Source organism: Anolis sagrei, chromosome 2, assembly GCF_037176765.1.
Source record: "Anolis sagrei isolate rAnoSag1 chromosome 2, rAnoSag1.mat, whole genome shotgun sequence".
Classification (NCBI taxonomy): Eukaryota; Metazoa; Chordata; class Lepidosauria; order Squamata; family Dactyloidae; genus Anolis; species Anolis sagrei.
This window is the reverse complement of record NC_090022.1, coordinates 256,225,163-256,234,664: the sequence shown is the minus strand read 5'-3', so window position 1 is coordinate 256,234,664 and position 9,502 is coordinate 256,225,163.

Sequence of the window (9,502 nt, the reverse complement as noted above, 5' to 3'; positions counted from 1 at the left end):
CCATTGCTTTAACTCTGCAGATATTCGTTGCCAGTCGGATGTCTCTTTGTTGTTGTTTATACATTCAGTCACTTCCAACTCTGTGACCTCATGGACCAGCCCACGCCAGAGTTTCCTGTCAGCCGTCGCCACCTCCATTTCCTTCAAGGTCAAGCCAGTCACTTCAAGGATACCATCCATCCATCTTGCCCTTGGTTGGCCCCTCTTCCTTTTTCCTTCCTTTTCCCCCAGTATCATTGACTTCTCTAAGCTTTCCTGCCTTCTCATGATGTGGCCAAAGTACTTCATCTTTGCCTCTAATATTCTTGCCTCCAATAAGCAGTTGGACTTTATTTACTGAAGTATGGACTGGTTGGATCTTCTTGTGGTTCAAGGCACTCTCAGAATTTTCCTCCAACACCACAGTTCAAAAGCATCTATCTTCCTTCGCTCAGCTTTCCATATGGTCCAGCTCTCGCATGCTTAGGTTACTACGGGGAATACCATTGCTTTAACTATATAGATCTTCGTTGCCAGTGGGATGTCTCTACTCTTCACTATTTTATTGAGATTGGTTATTGTTCTCATCCCAAGAAGTAAATGTCTTCTGATTTCCTGGCTGCAGTCTGTGTCTTCAGTAATCTTTGTGCTCAGAAATATAAAGTCTGTCACTGTCTCCACATTTTCTCCCTCTATTTGCCAGTTATCAATCAGTCTGGTGCCATCATCTTGGGTTTTTTAATGTGTAACTGCAACCCAGCTTTTGCACTTTCTTCTTTCACCTTGGTTATAAGACTCCTCAGCTCCTCCTCGCTTTCAGCCAACAAAGTGGTATCATCTACATATCTAAGGTTGTAAATTTTTCTTCCAGCAATTCTAACTCCAGCCTTGGATTTTTCAAGCCTGCACGTCACATGATGTGTTCTGCAAACAAGTTGAATAGGTAGGGTGAGAGAATACAGCCTTGCCGTACTCCTTTCCCAGTCCTGGACCAGACTGTTGTTTTGTGGTCTGTTCTTACTGTTGCTACGTGGTCGCTATACAGAGTCCTCAGGAGACAGACACAGTGACTTGGTATGCCCATACAACCAAGAACTTACTACAATTGAGTATTCCTTGACACCCTCCTGCCCCCCCCCTAAAAAAAACCCCTATAAAATGAATAGAGTTGCCACAAGTCGACAGATATACACACTGAGGGTGCATCTACACTGCACAATTAATGCAGTTTGACATCACTTTATGGCTCAAAGCAATTGAATCCTGGGAGTTGTTGTTTATAATATTTCACCTGTATCAAAGAGTGCTGCTGCCCCATCAAACTACAAATCCCAGGATTCCACAGCATTGAGCCATGGTAATTAAAGTGGTATCAGACTGCATTCAAGCTGCAGTGTAGATGCACTCTTGGTGTCACCAAGCTCATTTAGTGTGCATGCACACAGCAAAAAATGCACCACTTTAACTGCCATGGCTCAATGCTATGGAATCCTGGATTTGTAGTTTGGTTAAACATCAGCAGCCCTTATAAGTCCACAGCTCTCATAATTGCACAACACTGAGCTGGGCCAGATGAAGCGGTGTCAAACTGCATTAATTCTACTGTGGAGTGATCCTGGACTCATCGCTGAGCCTCGAACCCCAGATCTTGGCAGTGGCTAAGGGAGCTTTTGCACAATTAAACTTATGCACCACTTGCACTCATACCTTGAGAAGCCAGACTTGGCCACGGTGGTCCACACTCTTGTTACGTCCCTAATAGATTATTGCCACATGCTCCACGTGGCGTTGCCTTTGAAGACTGTTCAGAAGCTTCAAGTAGTCCAATGGGCAACAGCCAGGCTGCTCACCGGAGTGGCGTACAGAGAGAGGACATCCCTCCTCTTGCGTCAGCCCTAAACAGTTCCAGCCCAGTTTACCTGTCTGAACATCCCTCTATGAGCTGGCAAGGAGATTAAGTTCTTCTGGGGAGGCACTGCTCCAATCATGTCTCCTTAACAGGTGCAGTTGGTGGGGATGAGAGACAGGGCCTTCTCAGTGCTGGCCCCTCGGCTGTGGAACTTCCTCCCAAGTGAAATTAGATTAGTGGACTACGATATCAGATTACGTGATTTTAAAGGTTTTAAGGTTTTATTATGTTTTAATGATTGTTTTAATGCTTATGTTTTTATTATGTGTGTTTTGGCATCTAATTGTTGCCTATATATGTAAGCCGCCCTGAGTCCCCTACAGTAAATAAATAAATAGCTAAATAATCGATGCCCCCAGAGAAAAGCAATTCTGAAACAGCCTTTTAAAGACAAGCTTTTGAGACACAATAGTGACTGCTGGGAGACTCATGGTTCAGTAAAAATGAGCTAATAGAAAGTTACTGATGTTTTATGCTTTTTACAGTGTTTTTATAATGTGTAATTGTTTTTAATTTTGTTTTAATTATGTTTATGTTCATTGTGGCATCGAATCGTGCCAGTGTAAGCCACCTTGAATTGCCTTTGGGCTGAGAAAGGCGGCATAGAAATGCAGTAAATATATAAATAAATATGGGTCAATAATGACAGATGTGGAGGGACTGTTCGGAAATTTGGATGAAAAAATCAGGTATGTATCCCTATTTGAGACATTACAGCCAGATCTTTAGCAGAACATTTCTTTTAAAATATTGGAGGCTCAGCAAGAAAGAAAGTCCTCGAGACAGATGCTACACACTATTGGTTCAACTCAGCATTGCTAGAGCAGCACACTTCCTCAGAGAAGGCAAAGTAAGGGGGGGTTTGCCGTGACCCTGCTTCACTCCTTTCTGTAATCATTTGTACCCAGTGACATTTTCCCATCAATATACAAAAGGCTATATTTCCAACTTGATGAACAGGACAGTAGCTGCACAGCCTATGAATACTAATGTGGATGCAGCTTTTCTCCTTCCCTATGTAAATTACTTCACTTATTCTAATACTGCATATTAAGTGAGTTAACAAGATCAGTATTAATCACTGCATGACACCTGTATGTACAAGGATTTGTTTGGCTCACTTGCCCTCCATCGGCATATTTCTGCCCAGGCTTGAAAACAGAATTAAAAAGTGAGGAACACATTAGACAATGCTAGTAGTATCTCCAGGGAAGAAAGAGTTAACTAAAAAAAACTGAAGGAAAAGCAGTTAACATAAAGTAGATCTTATTCATTTGACAAAATACTCAGCATCTTTATCCATTTTATAAACTGTTTATAAATTTTTTTGCTACACAACAACTAGCAATATGATCCATGTGAACAAGCACCTTATTAAACAAATAAAATGCTTGTTCACGTGGATCTGTAGGTTATAAAGAGTAAGAACAAACACTTTTAATTTCAAAGCTGAAAGTTCACCTTTCCATTCTGAGTGTATGGACTGAAACATCATGGATATAGTCCAGACTTCAGTGAATGAGAGCTGGATTTCTCACTTTTGCCTTATATTATTCTCTTGGAAATTTATTTACAGCTTTATTTTTTATATCCAAACCAGAACACTGTTTTGTTTCACCAGAGTCCATGAGACTTACTTGTCTGTACTTGGATAATAACCACTATAGGTAGAATTCGGGTGTCAGAGCTCCCAGTATATATTAAGTAACAGTCTCAATTTCTGACTTTTAAATTACTACACACAAAGGCATTATCAGAGATAGCTGTATACCTATTGTATGTGGGTACCTACCAAAAAAAATTGTGACAGTGAGCGTAATGGGTAGGTAGTCTCAGCTGATGATGGGGTTCATTGAAAGTAACATGCCCATTAGGCTTCTAGACCCTGGAGCCCACACTTCACTATGGTGTGCCAAAATATAGACTTCATTGTAGACTGGAAATACTATTATGAATTATCTTATTTATCGTATCAGAAGCAAATTAAGGGGTACAGTTGTAATGTATTTAAAAACACAAAAAGTTAAAAACTTGGCATTATATTAAATGTCTTTTGACTAGTAGCTGGCCACTTGGAGTGTCTCTGGTGTTCCTATAAGAAGGTCCTCCATTGTACATGTGGCAGGGCTCAGACTTCATTGTAATAGGTGGTCAGTGGTTTGCTCTTCTCCACACTTGCATGTTGTGGACTCTACTTGGTAGTCCCATTTCTTAAGGTTGGTTCTGGATCTTGTGGTGCCAGAGCACAGTCTATTCAGCATCTTCCAAGTCACTTAATCTTCTGTGTACCCAGGAGAAAGTCTCTCATTCTGTATCAGCCATGGATTGAGGTTCTGGGTTTTTGCCTGCCACTTTTGGACTCTTGCTTGCTGAGGTTTTCCTGCAAGTATATCTGTAAATCTTAAAAAGCTATTTCTTGATTTAAGGCGTTGGTGTGCTGGCTGATATCTTAACATGGGATGGGCTGGAGATGTCAATTCCTTGGTCCCTTCATTATTGGCTGCTACTTCGCGACGGATGTCAGGTGGTGCAATACTGGCTAAACAGTGTAATTTCTCCAGTGGTGTGATGTGTAGGCATCCTATGTTAATACGGCATGTCTCATTAAGGCCCACATCCACTGTTTTAAAATGGTAAAATATGTTCCACACCGGGCATGTATATTCAGCAGCAAAGTAGTAAAACACAAGGGCACATGTCTTCACTATGTCTGGTTATGATCCCCAGGCTGTGCCAGTCAGCTTTCATATTATATTATTTCTAGCACCCACTTTTTGCTTGATATTCAAGAAGTGCTTCTCATAAGTCAGAGTACGATCCAGGGAAACTTCCAGTATTTTGGTGTGCTGCAGTTCTCCAGAGGGATTCCTTCCCAGGTAATCCTCAGAGCTCAAGGTGCTTGTCTGTTCTTAAGGTGAAAAGCACATGTCTGCATTTTAGATGGATTAGGAATCAGCTGGCTTGCTTTGTAATAGGCAGTAAGAGCACTTAAAGCTTCAGAGAGCTTCTGTTCAACCATTTCAAAGCTCCCTGCTTTGGTGGTGATGGCACGATCGTCAGCATAGATGAAACTCTCTTTTCCTTCTGTCAGTGGCTGATAATTTGTGTAAATGTTAAACATTGATGGTGCAAGCATGCTCCTCTGATGCAGGCTGTTCATTTGTTATGTCTTCATTTCAATAGAGTTAGCTATTATCCAAGATTTCACATATCCATGCGAAATCCAAGAACTAACCTTCATGGAAAGTAAACATGGGCTATATTATGTTAGTAGCAGTAATATTGGATACAATTAATTAGCGGGATATTTTCAAAGTATTAGAGGAGTAGATATGTGAGGACTAGAGGACTAGATTTAAACATTAGAGGGCTAGAGTTAAACAGATGTGTGAAACTGAATTTATATCAGTCGTATATACTCACCTAATTTGTTTTAAGTACATTGTGGTAATTATATAGTGTTTTCCTGGAATTCTTAGTTCCAAATATTCCTTGTTAAAATCAGCATAGCGACATCTCATCATTTCTCTTCATACATTTGATTGACATCTTAGGGAATAGAACTGCAGTAAGCCATCTCAATTAATGACCTCATCAATGGATTTGTAACAGTCTTGTGGTTAACCCAGGTCATTGGCTCTTATCCATTAAATTAATTAATTATTTATTTTTTTAAAAAATCATCTATCTATCCATTGTATATCATTTATTTATCTATCTTAAATGCAAACCCTAGAGTATGTCTAAATGATAGCTGCAAGAGTTTCCAACACCAGTTTCAAAAGCCTCCCCTATGCATTCTGAAACACATTCTTCTACCCTCTTTGTCTTTGTATTGGATTCAACCATTATATAAGACTGGCAGGAGGCTTCAGAAATCCTTAAATTCTCTTTCACAGATTATCAGGAATGTTAATGGTAATATCTTATGTGTAGAATCTCCATAAAAGAAAAGCCGTGATGTAGCTCATCCTACACTAGTAAAGAGCAATATGCTTCATGTGGCAAAATGGGAAGGAGCAAAGAATTTGTTTCATTAGTTTTCTCTGAGCTCCCACATAATAAATCTTAAAAGCTTCAATATTGATTCAATGAAATGAATGGCTGAATCATTCTGGAGGGGCCCTAACAAGTGGACAAATGATTCCATGGTTACCCTGTGCTATGCAGTGTGGTCACTGAGTATTGTTAGTTTCCTCCCTCCGCTATTGATGAAAAATAACAAACCACAGGGAAGCGCCACACATGGTGTGCATAAAGAGGGAGAAACTTAAAAGATCACGATCCAGACAGCCTTACGCAGATTTCAGAAAGTGTCATCTCTCCTGATTTTATTTAGTCTGCACAATGAGAGAGCACCGAGACATATGTTGCTCTTAGTCAAATGAAAGTTTTATATCATTTGCCTCACCTATCCTATCCAGATAGGTAGGTAGGTAGTTAGAGACCAAAGATTTCTGCATTTTCTTTACACCACCAAAAAATCCCAATTACTGAAATTTCTGCTCTGTGCTACTTTTGCATCTTTAACAGTCAATGAAGATGAGTTTACAGGATTCATCTGAACTGATTAGGCAAAAGAGAACAAAAATCAAGAGTAAATTGAGTTTCATTCCACTTTGAATATGCATGGTTCTGAGTAAAAAGACAATGAGATGAAATTGTGTTGATTGGTTTTATTTTATAGTGTCAGAAGCAAATTGAGAATACTGTTAAAATGTATTTTAAAACCACAAAGTTCAAAACTTGGCATTATTATAGATTTCCTTTGACCAGAAGCTGGCCACTTCAAGTGCCTCTGTAAGAAGGTCCTCCATTGTGCATGTGGCAAGGCTCAAGCTGCATTGTAGTAAGTGGTCTGTAGTTTGTGGTTGATTGGTGGAATATAGTGCATCCCATCTAGTACTATAACATATATTTGTATATGTGTATATTTGTAATTTTTTGCTGTGTTTATATATTTTAATTATTTTGTAACCCACCTCGAGCCATGAGTAGAAGCAGGCAAGAAACAAAATTATTATTGTTATTGCTGTTGTTGTTGTTATTATTATTATTATTATTATTATTATTATTATTATTAGATACACAACAAGATTAGTACATAGCAAACAAAATCACTATGCTGGCTTTTGTATTTGATCACAAGTCGGAAACTTTCCAAGTGTATAGGACTGTGTGATGTATCGGCGAATAATACATGCAGATCTGAGTAGGGTGGCATTTTGTAGCTGACAGATGGTAATTTTGTCAGTGTCGATTGTTTTTAAGTGCAGGCCAAGGTCTTTAGGCACTGTACCCAGTGTGCCGATCACTACTGGGACCAACGAAATCCTCATATTGTGTAAGCGTTTCCAGTTGCTTCTAGTCAATTCTGTTGTCACCTAGGATTTTAACATCAACGATTCATACTTTGTTTTTTTCCACAACTGTGGAACATGGTGGACAAATCAAATGAATGCTGGAGATAGCCTGGGGATCTATGAAATTACAGGGGACTACAACAGGGTATGCCTACAGATCAGTGTAGGGCTCAATATGTGGCAAAATCAAGGTTTGCTTTTCAGAATTTAAAATAAAACATCTTTGAGCCATGGTTGGTTGAATCCATGGATGCAGAACTTGTGCATATAGAGTGTTGACTGTAATACTTCTGTATTGGTTGTATTGATATCCAGTGGGCCCTCAGTATCCATTGTTGACTGGTTACAGCACTCTCAATGGATTCCAAAATCTGTGGATGCTCAAGTCATATTATATACAATGGTGTGGGAAAATGGCATTCCTTATTTAATCAAGTGAATGATGGAGAAAGCCGGGGAGAGTCTATGAAATCACAAGGGACTACAACAGGGTATGCCTACAGATCAGTCTAGGAGTCAGTATGTGGCAAAATCAAGGTTTGCTTTTGAAAATTAAAAAATACATTTTTGAGCCGTGGTTGGTTGAATTCATGGGTGCAAAAACTCGTGCACATAGAGTGCCGACTGTAGTACTTCTGTATTGCTATTTATTTGATGTATTTATGAGACTGTTCAGGATGCAACTGAATGGCATCTTTCCTCAGGACCACCCATGCACTGTCCCATTGAAACTTACACCACCTTTTTGGTCTCGTGCCATCGCTTCTGAAATGAGGGAAGAGAACCTGCTGCACACTACACTGTGGTCCTTTTTACTACTACTGTGATTGTTAGCAAAGAATCTATTGGGATCAAACGGCTAGTCACTCTTTCCTTCTCTAAGCTTCTTCCCTCAGCCTACATTATTCTCTAAGGTTCCTCCTTCCCTCCTGTCTCCATTCATGCCATGCCAGTAAAAGGGGAAAAGGCAGAGCTTGAAAACAAACAAACAAACTGAACAGGGGTTCTGGTATTTACTTTCCATTATGTTTTGTCCTCCCCCAATGCATTTTACAAAAACAAAAAAGCACAGGGAAAGTTAGAATCTAGGCTTATCTTATCAATAATGATGGGTCTAAGGCAGGGAAGTAATCCAAACTGAGGGGGAAGAAACCTTGTTTTAAGAAAGATCAAATTATCTCGATTTCATTCTTAGATTTGTGGAGGTTCAGACTTTAATGTAGGCAATTTATTAGAGTTTTCAGGAACAGTTTTGGAGTGAAATGATAACTGTCACTGATGTAGGACTCTTCCCTATTCTGCTGCAGGAAAAATAATATTCTGTCATTGTTGGCTGGATATACCTTTTTATTTTCTGCTATTACTGTTGTGTTAATTGTGTGCAATTTGGTGTTGTACGATGTTGTAAATCACATTTAGGTTTTCTGCAAATGATTCATGTTATAAAAATGTTTCTAATAATACAATGATGATGAAGAAGACAACAAAAATAACTATCACCACCATTTGAATTTTATATGATAGGATCTTTGGAAAAGACTCCTGCTCATTTCCATTTTTCATATAACCAGTTGCAGTTCTAAATATACTAACCCGGGGTGCCTAAGGCTCTTTCTACACTGCCATATAAAATTCTGATTATCTGCTTTCAACTGGATTATATGGCAGTGTAGACTCATATAATCCAGTTCAAAGAAGATAATGTGGATTATCTGCTTTGATAATTTGAATTACATCGCAGTGTTGAAGGGGTCTTACTAAGTAAGGAGAGAGAATGAAGAAAGGGACTTTATTTGTACCCCGCTAGCATCTCCCGAAGGACTCAATGCGGCTTACAAAGGTCAAGGCCTCAATACACAACATAACAATACACTTAAAGCAAATTGAAAACAATTAAATTAAAAACAATTAAAGCATCATTAAACAACAAGAACCACAAGCAATAAACAATACATCAAACAAGATAAAAACTGGGCCGGGCCAGAGTATGGGGTACAAGATTAAAAAGTGCTGATGTGGCAGGTGGTATGTAAGGATTATAGGGCAGTGCAATGTGCAGAGTGTGGCAGTCTTAATTCTGATAAAGTGCATCTGGGACTTGGTATTGGAGATTTCCTAATCGGGAAAGGCACATCGGAATAGCCAGGTCTTCAAGTTCTTTCTGAAGACTGCCAATGTAGGGGCCTGTCTAAGATCCTCGGGGAGAGTGTTCCTGAGACGGGGGGCCACCACGGAAAAGGCCCTGTCTCAT